General features: G+C 39.1%; 1 pseudogene; it reads left to right on the top strand.

Moving 5' to 3' along the window:
• The first annotated feature begins 2721 nt into the window (after positions 1–2721).
• On the top strand, positions 2722–9163 carry LOC119980983 (annotated as a pseudogene).
• The last annotated feature ends 1461 nt before the right edge of the window (positions 9164–10624 follow it).

Here is a 10624-nt window from a genome sequence, read left to right as displayed (position 1 = left end):
CAATTAACAATGACCCTCATTGAACAATGACCAATGAGATATCAACAATGACCCCAGTTGATGCTTCTTAACATTCAGTACTGATCAACGAACAATGAAGGGTGATGCATGTATAAGTCTGTTAATGCTTCAACGAGTGAAACCAGCAAGAAAACCCAAACACAGTCACGAACTAGACAATTAGACACAGTGAATAAACCAATTCTTAAGTAATGGTAATAAAACACACGCAAAGATGCAAGTAAAATTGAGCTTGTTCCAAAAAATAAACCAAGATGAGCTATGCAATTAGCTGGTGAGCGGAAAAAACCTGTTCTAGAATCAGCTTATTGGCCAACCAGTTCACATACAGAGAAAGGGATTGTTAGATGGAACAATAACAGCAAATGCATAAATATTGGAACAATAAATACTTCAAAGAGTAAAACCAGCAAGAGAACCCAAACACATCAACGAACTAGACAATTCCACAAATGGACGATGCTCTAAAAATTTCAGTGAAACTATGCCCTAATTTTCACAACACATCAATGGGATCCAAAGCTCAAAATAACCTAAGATTGAGGAGAACACGAAGGGATTACCGATGTGTGAAGCTTGGTCGCAAAAGCCAGATGATTCCTGTACGCCGTTCTCGGTCGGTCGTTGGTCAAGATCCTTCAATGGAGAAGGAAAGCGTAGATGTAGAGCAGAGGTTTGTAAAAGTGTCGTGTGCTTTTGAGTACTTGCAATGGCCGAGTGTGTAAATATATGGGTCCGTTAAGGGTATTTCTAATAGCATGGAGCGAAATTGTCTTCAAATCGTACAAAACCTCACAATTTCGAAAAAGGACATTATATAGTCCGAAAATTGCATTGAAATTTGAACCCAAAAACAATTGTTTGGTTGGTCAATACAATATATTGTGGTTCCAAATTGTGAACCAAACGGTACCTTAATAAATGTAAAATCATAACAATTCTCTAGCAAGACTTTTTAAAAGGATAAATGACTTTTTTAGATACTTAACACAATACTACTTTTCAAGACATGACTAATTCTCACAAATCCAATGCAACTTCATGCTCCCAACCCCTTCTTTTTCTTGGCAGCTTCACATCTCTGTCAGAAGACTCAAGGACTCGAAATCTTCCTCTACACCATCTAATATTATATTGACCATTACATTATATTATATTCTTTTCATTCCGATGTTAATCTTCTATTTCAATTCTCAAGCAAGACTTTTAAATTATCAACACATGACTTTTTAGATACCAACACCTGACCAGTCTTCAAGAGGAATATGTCTTTATTTTTTATTTTTTATTTTTATTTTCATAATTTTTAAAAATTAAACATGACCTATTACTTTTCACAATTATGTTCTCAGACCCTAATCTACGTTAACTCGCTTTCTTAAAGGTGCTTCTTTTTCTTGGTTGGCGGTAGCTTCCCACATCTCTGTCAAAACCTTGAAATCATCCCCTACATCATCATCTAAAATCATATTGACCATTACAATTATATATCATATTATTATCCTGTAAATAAATACCCCTTCACATGCTTTAACTTTCTCTTCTCATCCCCAAGAAAATCAACCATGGTGAGACTCGCCTCTGTTTTCATCCTCCTTATCATTTCCCTTCTTGGCCATGGCATTATCTAAAATAACTTGATATTCTGATTGTATTGCAGGTAAGAAACTACTGAATCAAGAGATAAGAAGATAGCATGAAGGAGAAGAAGAAGGAGAAGGAGAAGAGAGAGCTAACAACTGAACACATGTGATGTTATTCAATTGTAGTAGTTACAAACGGTAACTACAAGTGCAATATATACAGGTTACAATACCAACCAAACGGTAACTTTGATGGGACATCAATACAGACATTTGAATTACATGTATATTTGAAATGCATGAATAAAAAGTATTAAACTAAGATTGAGATGAGCAGCCCATAATGATGGGCCCAATTCAAAATAATTAAAACACTTCAAAGGAATGAACCCATTTTGAAATAAGAAGGCCCAATTGTCAAAGACCAAAACGGTGAGCTTTGTAAATCATCATCCCCAATCTTCAGTATCTATTTCGCATCAAACGCCCTAGGAGACGCGAACCAGACACATGAAACCAGAGAATGAGAGGAATAGTGAGATCAATTTATCATTATCAAGCTTGAAGCCTCACAAAATCTTTACACAAACACAACTACTCAACCTTACAGAACAGGGTATCACTTCCAACCCCCCATGAATTGGATCAATGGTACCATCTCCCTTCCCTCTCTCTCTCTCTCTCTCTCTCTCTCTCTCTCTCTCTCTTTCTCACTCTTTTGTTTCATTGATTAATTAAATCTAACGAAGTTTTTTTGGGTTTTTTGTTCTTGTTTTTGTCACATTGGGCTTCTGGAATCAATGGAAACAGATCCTAATTGTAGAAAATCCCAGCACGGCACAAACCCAAGCCAAGCCTCCCCACCATCTCGGCCCATTGGGCCGTGGCAGTTCCAAGCCCCTTCCATTTGGAAAAGGCTTGACAATGGTTTGAAGACTTGGGCAAGCTTATAAGCTAGACACCAAGCCCCTCAGTAACCGATGTGGGATTTTATCCCTTTAACACTAATGGTTAGTACTTCCTAATGAATCCTCTGTTTTTCTGTTCTGCCATAACGTTGATATTGACTTTTCATGATTCTCACAAGTCAATGATGTGATGTGATCATGCAGGCCCGATGATTTACAAGGGGATCTACCACTTGTTCTATCAATACAACCTTAAAGGAGCTGTGTGGGGCAACATTGTGTGGGCCCATTCTACGTCAACGGATCTCATCCAACTGGACCCCTCACGATAACGCAATCTACCCATCACAGCCGTCTGATATCAATGGTTGCTGGTCAGGTTCCACTACGCTCCTCCCTGGAGACAAACCGGTTATTATTTACACCGGAATTGACCCGCAAAACAAACAGGTCCAAAATAACAAGACATATCAAGAGACCAGCCCACCAAAGCCCAATAACACAACTCAAGCCCAGCAACATAGTCTATAATCAATCTTATATCCGTTACTCTCAACGGATAGTTCTGATACTCATGTACATCTATGTCAGAAGACTTTGTCTTCTTTACGCTATCTCTGATGTGTATCTGTGTATATATATGTATTTGTAACTATTGTTCAGTTTAATGAAAATCGGTTCACACAATCTCTTTATGGTATCGGAGCAGTCTGACTCCGCCGAGTTGACCTCCACCTCCTCCATGGCTCAACCACCATCGCCTTCTACTTCTGTCATCGTTCCCATTTCTGGATCTACCATTTCTGTTACTGTTCATGCTATATCACCGACACAGATCAAGCTCACTGCCACAAATTTCACCTCATGGCGACTTCAATTTCTTGCACTACTTCGCGCATATAACTTGGTTGGGTATGTGGATGGCACTCTCCCTAGTCCTCCAAAACCCACCGAAACTACAAATGATGAAGCAACACAGACCCTTTTTCATACTTGGGAGAGCCAAGATCGGTTCATTCTCCTTGCACTAGTTGGTTCCATTGATGAAACTACTCTCCCTCTTGTGGGTAATGTTAGTAGCAGTGCTGCAGCCTGGACAAAAACTCATAGTCTCTATGCGATCTCTCCAACCTTTCAATCCACTCTCAATATGATGGCACTGATGAAGTCCGAATTGGCGATGGTACAGGTTTGGATATCACTCACATTGGCACTGCTCAAATACCCACACACACACAACATCTCACTGCTGCTAGCACTCTATGTGTTCCTTTAATGCATAAAAATCTGCTCTCAGTACACGAAGTTACTAAACAAAATAATGTGTTTATTGAGTTCTTTCCATTTCACTGTCTTATAAAGGATCAAGCTACGGGTCGAACCTTGGCAATGGGCCGCTGCGTTGATGGCATCTATCAACTTGACTCATCTCACAGCACTTGCTTTGCTGCTTCCAGAACAACTTCCACTGCTTCCACCCTCACTGTCGATGGGTGGCATCATAGACTTGGACATCCATCTCACAAACTTTTATCCACTGTTCTTCGTCATCTCAAATTGCCATGTATTAGCACTACTTCTCCTGTACTCTGTACTGCTTGCCAAATCAATAAAAGTCATAGACAACCCTTTGGTCTCTCGTCTGTGACCAGCTCTTGTCCCTTGGAAATTATCTATAGTGATGTGTGGGGTCCTACTCCCATGTCCTCCATTGATGGCTACAAGAACTACATTATATTTGTTGACCACTTCACTCATTATACATGGCTCTACCCTCGTCACCTCAAATCTGAAGTCAGTACTGTCTTTGTTCAATTCAAGAAATTAGTGGAAAAACATTTTCAACGGTCTATTCGATCCCTTTACACTGATAATGGGGGAGAATATGTCAAACTCAAATCTTATTTGTTTCAGGAAGGGATTAGTTGGCTTCAATCCCCACCCCACACGCCTCAACATATTGCTCTCGCTGAACGCAAACATCGCCACTTAACCGAAACCGCCAAGACTCTACTCACCTCTGTCAACCTCCCCTATTCCTTTTGGACATTTGCTTTCCAAACTACAGTATATCTTATTAATAGGCTTCCTTTGACTTCCACCTCTCCTATTAGTCCCTTCGAAAGGCTATTCAACAAACCTCCTAACTACCTTAAACTCAAAATTTTTGGATGTCAATGCTTTCCTTGGCTGTGGCCATATACTGATCATAAGCTCCAGCCCCGTTCGAAATCGTGCATTTTTATTGGCTATTCCACCTCTCAAAGTTCCTACAAGTGTTATGATCCTCTTACTCAACAGTCCTCTGATCCATCTCTTTCAGCTCTTCCATTGCCACCCTCCTCTGACTCTTCTCCCACGTCTCCATCTCTGCCACCTGCCCTTCCTCCTAACCGAACCATAACTACTCATTCCATGAATAACATCTTCAAGCCCAAATCTCTCCACCTCACTACCATTCACCATCTTCCCCCAACCAATGAACCCACTTCAGTCAAACAGGCTTTATTAAACTCTCATTGGAAATCGGCAATGCAAAGTGAATTTGATGCCCTACAGAAGCATCAGACGTGGACACTTGTTCCTCCCTCACCCACAATTAGACCTATTGGGTCTAAGTGGATTTTTCGCATCAAACAGAACCCAGATGGTTCTGTAGCTCGGTACAAAGCCCGGTTAGTGGCTCAGGGCTATGCTCAATGGCTGGGTATTGATTACACCAATACCTTCAGTCTTGTCATTAAACCAGCCACTGTCCGTACGGTTCTGTCCATTGTAGTATCGAAACAATGGTCCTTACATCATCTTGATATTAATAATGCATTCCTTCATGGTCACCTACTCGAAACTGTTTACATGAAGCAGCCCACGGGGTTTGCAGACCCTACCAATCCCACTTACCTCTGCAAATTACATAAATCTATCTATGGGCTTAAGCAAGCCCCACGCGCGTGGTATACTGCTCTCAGCACCTGTCTCCTCACTTTGGGCTTCAAACAATCTCTTGCCGATTCTTCTCTCTTTATCTACAAAAATCTTCATAAGGTAATGTATATTCTTGTTTATGTAGATGATCTCATACTCACTAGCTCGTGTTCTTCTGTGCTCCGCAGGGTCACTAATGCTTTGGCTCAAAAGTTTTCACTCAAGGATCTTGGGGACCTCTCTTATTTTCTTGGTGTTGAAGTACACCGTACACCCACTGGTCTTTTTCTCTCTCAGCAAAAGTATGTGCGTGATCTCCTCACCCGCACTGATATGGATGGTGCCAAGCATGTCCACACTCCTCTCCCTTCTCATTTTTCCACATCTGCCTCTGATGGTACTCTATTGTCTGATCCCACTCAATTTCGCAAAATCGTCGGCAGCCTGCAGTATCTCAGTCTTACACGACCCAATGTTTGCTTCGCTGTAAATCGTCTTGCACAGTTCATGGCAAAGCCCACTGATGTTCATTGGAGTCTGCTCAAGCGTGTATTGAGATATCTCAAAGGCTCCCTCACCCTTGGTATAACCATCAACAGTTCACCAAATCTTACTTTACAGGCTTATTCAGACTCTGACTGTCGCTCAACAAATCTCACTCTTCAAGCGTATTCTGACTCTAATTGGGCTGGTAACCCAGATGACCGATCCTCCACATCGGCATATATTATTTTTCTTGGACCCAATCCTATCTCCTGGCAGTCTCAAAAACAGCGTGCCATTGCTCGGTCATCGACTGAGGCTGAGTATCGCGCTCTCGCTGCCACTGCATCTGAAGTTATCTGGCTCAAGCATCTGCTCCGTGATCTTCATTGTCCTCTCACTACTCCGATCATTCATTGTGACAACCAAGGTGCAACCAATCTCAGCCTCAACCCTGTTCTTCACTCTCATATGAAACATATTGCAGTCGATCTGCACTTTGTTCGAGCTTTGGTCAACACCGGCACTTTTCGTGTCAAGAAAATATCTACCAATGATCAACTCGCGGACATTCTAACAAAGTCTCTGCTTCGTCCTCAGTACCTTCGTCTTCGATCCAAGATAGGTGTCCTTCATGGGCCACCAATCTTGCGGGAGGGTAACAAGACATATCAAGAGACCAGCCCACCAAAGCCCAATAACACAACTCAAGCCCAGCAACCTAGTCTATAATCAATCTTATATCCGTTACTCTCAACGGATAGTTCTGATACTCATGTACATCTGTGTCAGAAGACTTTGTCTTCTTTACGCTATCTCTGATGTGTATCTGTGTATATATATGTATTTGTAACTATTGTTCAGTTTAATGAAAATCGGTTCACACAATCTCTTTACAAAACATGGCGGTACCCAAGAACTCGACCCATATCTCGTCGAATGGGTCAAATATCCCAATAACCCGCTGATGCAACCCACGGAGCAGAACCGAATCGATCTCATTTAGGGACCCGACAACGGCGTGGTTAGGACCGGATAAGAGATGGAGATTGATTGTTGGGAGTCAACGAGACGGCAGAGGACTAGCAATTCTGTACAGAAGTAAAGACTTTGTGCATTGGATTAAGTCACAGCATCCACTACATTCAGCTAAGGGTACAGGGATGTGGGAGTGCCCTGATTTTTTCCCGGTCTCCTTCAATGGCCAAGACGGTGTTGAGACGTTGTCGATGGGTCCGGGTGTTAAGCATGTGCTTAAGGGGAGTTTCTCTGGAAATGATTATTATACTATTGGGAGGTATAACCCGGCGGTTAAGGATAAGTATATCCCGGATGAGGGATCAGTGGAAAGCGATGCTGGGTTAAGATATGATTATGGAAAGTTTTATGCTTCCAAGAGTTTCTTCGATGGTGATAAGAAGAGGAGGATCTTATGGGGTTGGATTAACGAGTCATCAAGTGTTGACGATGATATAGCAAAAGGATGGGCCGGATTTCAGGTAAATTTTAGGCTCAATGCACATACTTTACCATCGAATACTCGTTTATCATTTAACCTTTGAATGGTCGGATAACAGTCCAGCTGAATATTATACGTTAATAGAACTCATTTGGCAGTCATTTCCGAGACATATTTGGCTAGACAAATCCGGGAAACAACTGATGCAATGGCCAGTCAAAGAAATCGAGAAGCTGCGGGGAGCTCCAGTTAACTTGCATTATCAAGTGCTTAAGGGAGGATCAGTGGTTGAAGTCTCTGGTGTCACAGCAGTGCAGGTGACTTTTTTTTTACTTCTTTTGTTTGAGAGAAGAACTAATTAAAGAAAATCCCAATTAAATTAATGGCTCAAAATGCAGGCTGATGTGGAGGTTTCATTTGAATTACCACAAATTGAGAAAGCAGAAGTGATGGACCCAAGTTGGACCAACCCACAATTACTTTGTAGCCAAAAGGGTGCGTCAGTGAAAGGAAGTTTTGGTCCATTTGGGTTGTTAGTTTTGGCTTCAAATGGAATGCAAGAATATACAGCAGTTTTCTTTAGGGTATTCACAGGCCAGAACAGCACATATGTGGTGCTTATATGCAGTGACCAAAGCAGGTCCTCTCTCCCTTTCTCTGTCTATATCTATACACACACACACACACATATATATATATATGCAGGACTGTCTCACCAAACGTGACAAATGTTGAACTGTTTTTTGTGATGAGCAGGTCTTCATTGAATGAGCGAAACGACAAGACCTCCTATGGTGCATTTGTGGATGTGGATCGTACTCATGAAAAGCTGTCACTGCGAAGCTTGGTGAGTTCATAACTCAAAACATAAATATGGACATTGAAGTGTGTGTATATAGAATTTATGATATTAAAAAATATATATAAAGTATTATAGTATAATAATATGCTTCAAAAAATTAGTACATGAGTAGAGAAAAAAAATCTATTATCAGAAATCCACACCCCATACATACTAATTATATCGTCTGTTTTGGGGTTTCAATTCCCGTGAATACATCTGATTACCCTGATGGGTTTGTTCCTCATGAGCCCAACAACTGAGCATTGGTCCAAGTCACTTAAGCCCATGAAAAGACCTAATTAGAGATTGGAGGTTGTGCCCCATCACACAACTATATTGTCCACTATGAGGTTCCAGATCACTATGGATACATTGAATTACCCTTACGGTTTTGTCCTTATTATTATGAGGCCTAGTTGACTTGTAGGAGTAAGTTTTGTTCATATAAACCACTCAGGACTTACTCAACCAATGTAATATATTTCATAACATCTTTGACCCTGTTATATTTTTAAGACGTGAAACTATTATTTATATATAAAAAAAAAAAAAGTTTCTTGTTTGTACCCAATTCATGATCTGAGACTATTTTTTTTATCAGATTGATCGGTCCATAGTGGAGAGGTTTGGTGGAGAAGGGAAGGCTTGCATTACAGCAAGAGTTTATCCAACTCTGGCAACTGGTGATGGTGCCCACTTATATGCTTTTAACAATGGAACTGAGAGTGTCAGTATCAACGGCTTGACTGCTTGTACCATGAAGAAAGCTCAAATCAACTAGAAATAACTTGAAAACCCAAACAGAGTGGAGAATTGGGAATTAAAAAAAAAAAAAACAACAATTGATGCATTTATTTTGCTTAAGTTGCCAACTTATACAGTAATGGCTTCTGGAATAAAACATGTACCTGGGAATAATTTTTTAACGCACTATTTTTTTTCCTAATAAACTTGGTATTTGTTGAAACCCAATTCTGTCTTATGAAAGATGACTGATGGGTGAAAAGTAATAGAATTTATAGCCCAATATACATCAACAATATTGTCCGCTTTAGATTTTCCTGTTCTCGTGGATATATCAGGCTCGCATGACTTTGTCTTCCCAGGTGATAACCCATCATCCCAATAACGCTCTCGCAGAAGAATGAAAAAAAAAATAGCGACATGAATTGATTTAGGACAAAACTGATTAAATATTTACTCAAAACTCTGCAAAGAATGAAATCGTAAAGTTTTGTTTCAATAATAATCGGAAACACCTTAAACTGTTTTAATAAAATTAAAACGATAATTTCAAAGGAGAGAAAATAAATAAATAAGTAGTTTAGAAATCAAAAATAAAAAAGGGTAACTTTAACCTGTTTTAATAAAATAAAAACGACAATTTCAAAGGAGAGAAAAAATAAATAAATAATTTAGAAATCAAAAATAAAAGTGGCAATTTTAAAGGGGAGAGGAAAAAAAATCAAGTAGTTTAAAAATCAAAAACCCCAAGGCTCAATGCCCATATTTTGATATATATGATATAGTGGGATTGAAGCTTGGGTTTATGGTGGTATTTCCAAAACCTTTTATCACCGTTCAACCCTTCAATTGATATTCAAAATTCAAATAAAAATTATTTTAAATATATACAAACATCAACGGAAAACAAAACAAGAAATGACAAATGCTTGTTTATGTTTAATTCCTCCTCTCTTTTATCTTCCACCCATAATATAGTACGATTAATTTAATAAACCTTCAATTATTAAAGTAGTAGTTATGACTGCCATCCATATTTTTATTTATTCTATTGTTAGATCAAAACCTTAAGATTATTAAAATTCACTATTAGAAATTGGATTTTTATCTGCAAAACTATACCTACGGTTTTTTATGAACGCAAGGCCAAACATATTATAACTGCGGTTTATGTAACCGCTGGTAGTTCTCTTATATTATAATCTGAATTCTATCTAATCTCATATAGATGTACAAAATCAATTAGTAATTCATATCTATATTATAAAAATAATATATATTCTCTATTAGTGACAGTGAAGAATAGTAGGTATATTCTTATTAATTACATTACGTGTATAAGATGAAAGGTACACAAAGTTGAGAATGAGAAGAAAAGAACAAAACCTTTGTACAAAGCAGACAAAGGCAACACACATAATATATATATATGTATTAAGATATATATGGATTTTTTCTCACATGTGAACCCTCATAAACCATAAATTTTACGAATTTAACATCTCAACCGTTGGATATGACCAACAATGAGATTAAAGGCAACTATGAAAAATTACAAAACACTTCATCTTTCTCGCTATCGCCAATCATGGAAATGGGTTGTGCGGCTACTATTTGAGGTGGTCAACAAACCAAAATTCTTCCCCGGACTAGTAGT

Source organism: Tripterygium wilfordii, chromosome 2 (genome assembly GCF_013401445.1).
Source record: "Tripterygium wilfordii isolate XIE 37 chromosome 2, ASM1340144v1, whole genome shotgun sequence".
NCBI lineage: Eukaryota > Viridiplantae > Streptophyta > Magnoliopsida > Celastrales > Celastraceae > Tripterygium > Tripterygium wilfordii.
This window is presented reverse-complemented; position numbering and strand designations above follow the sequence as displayed.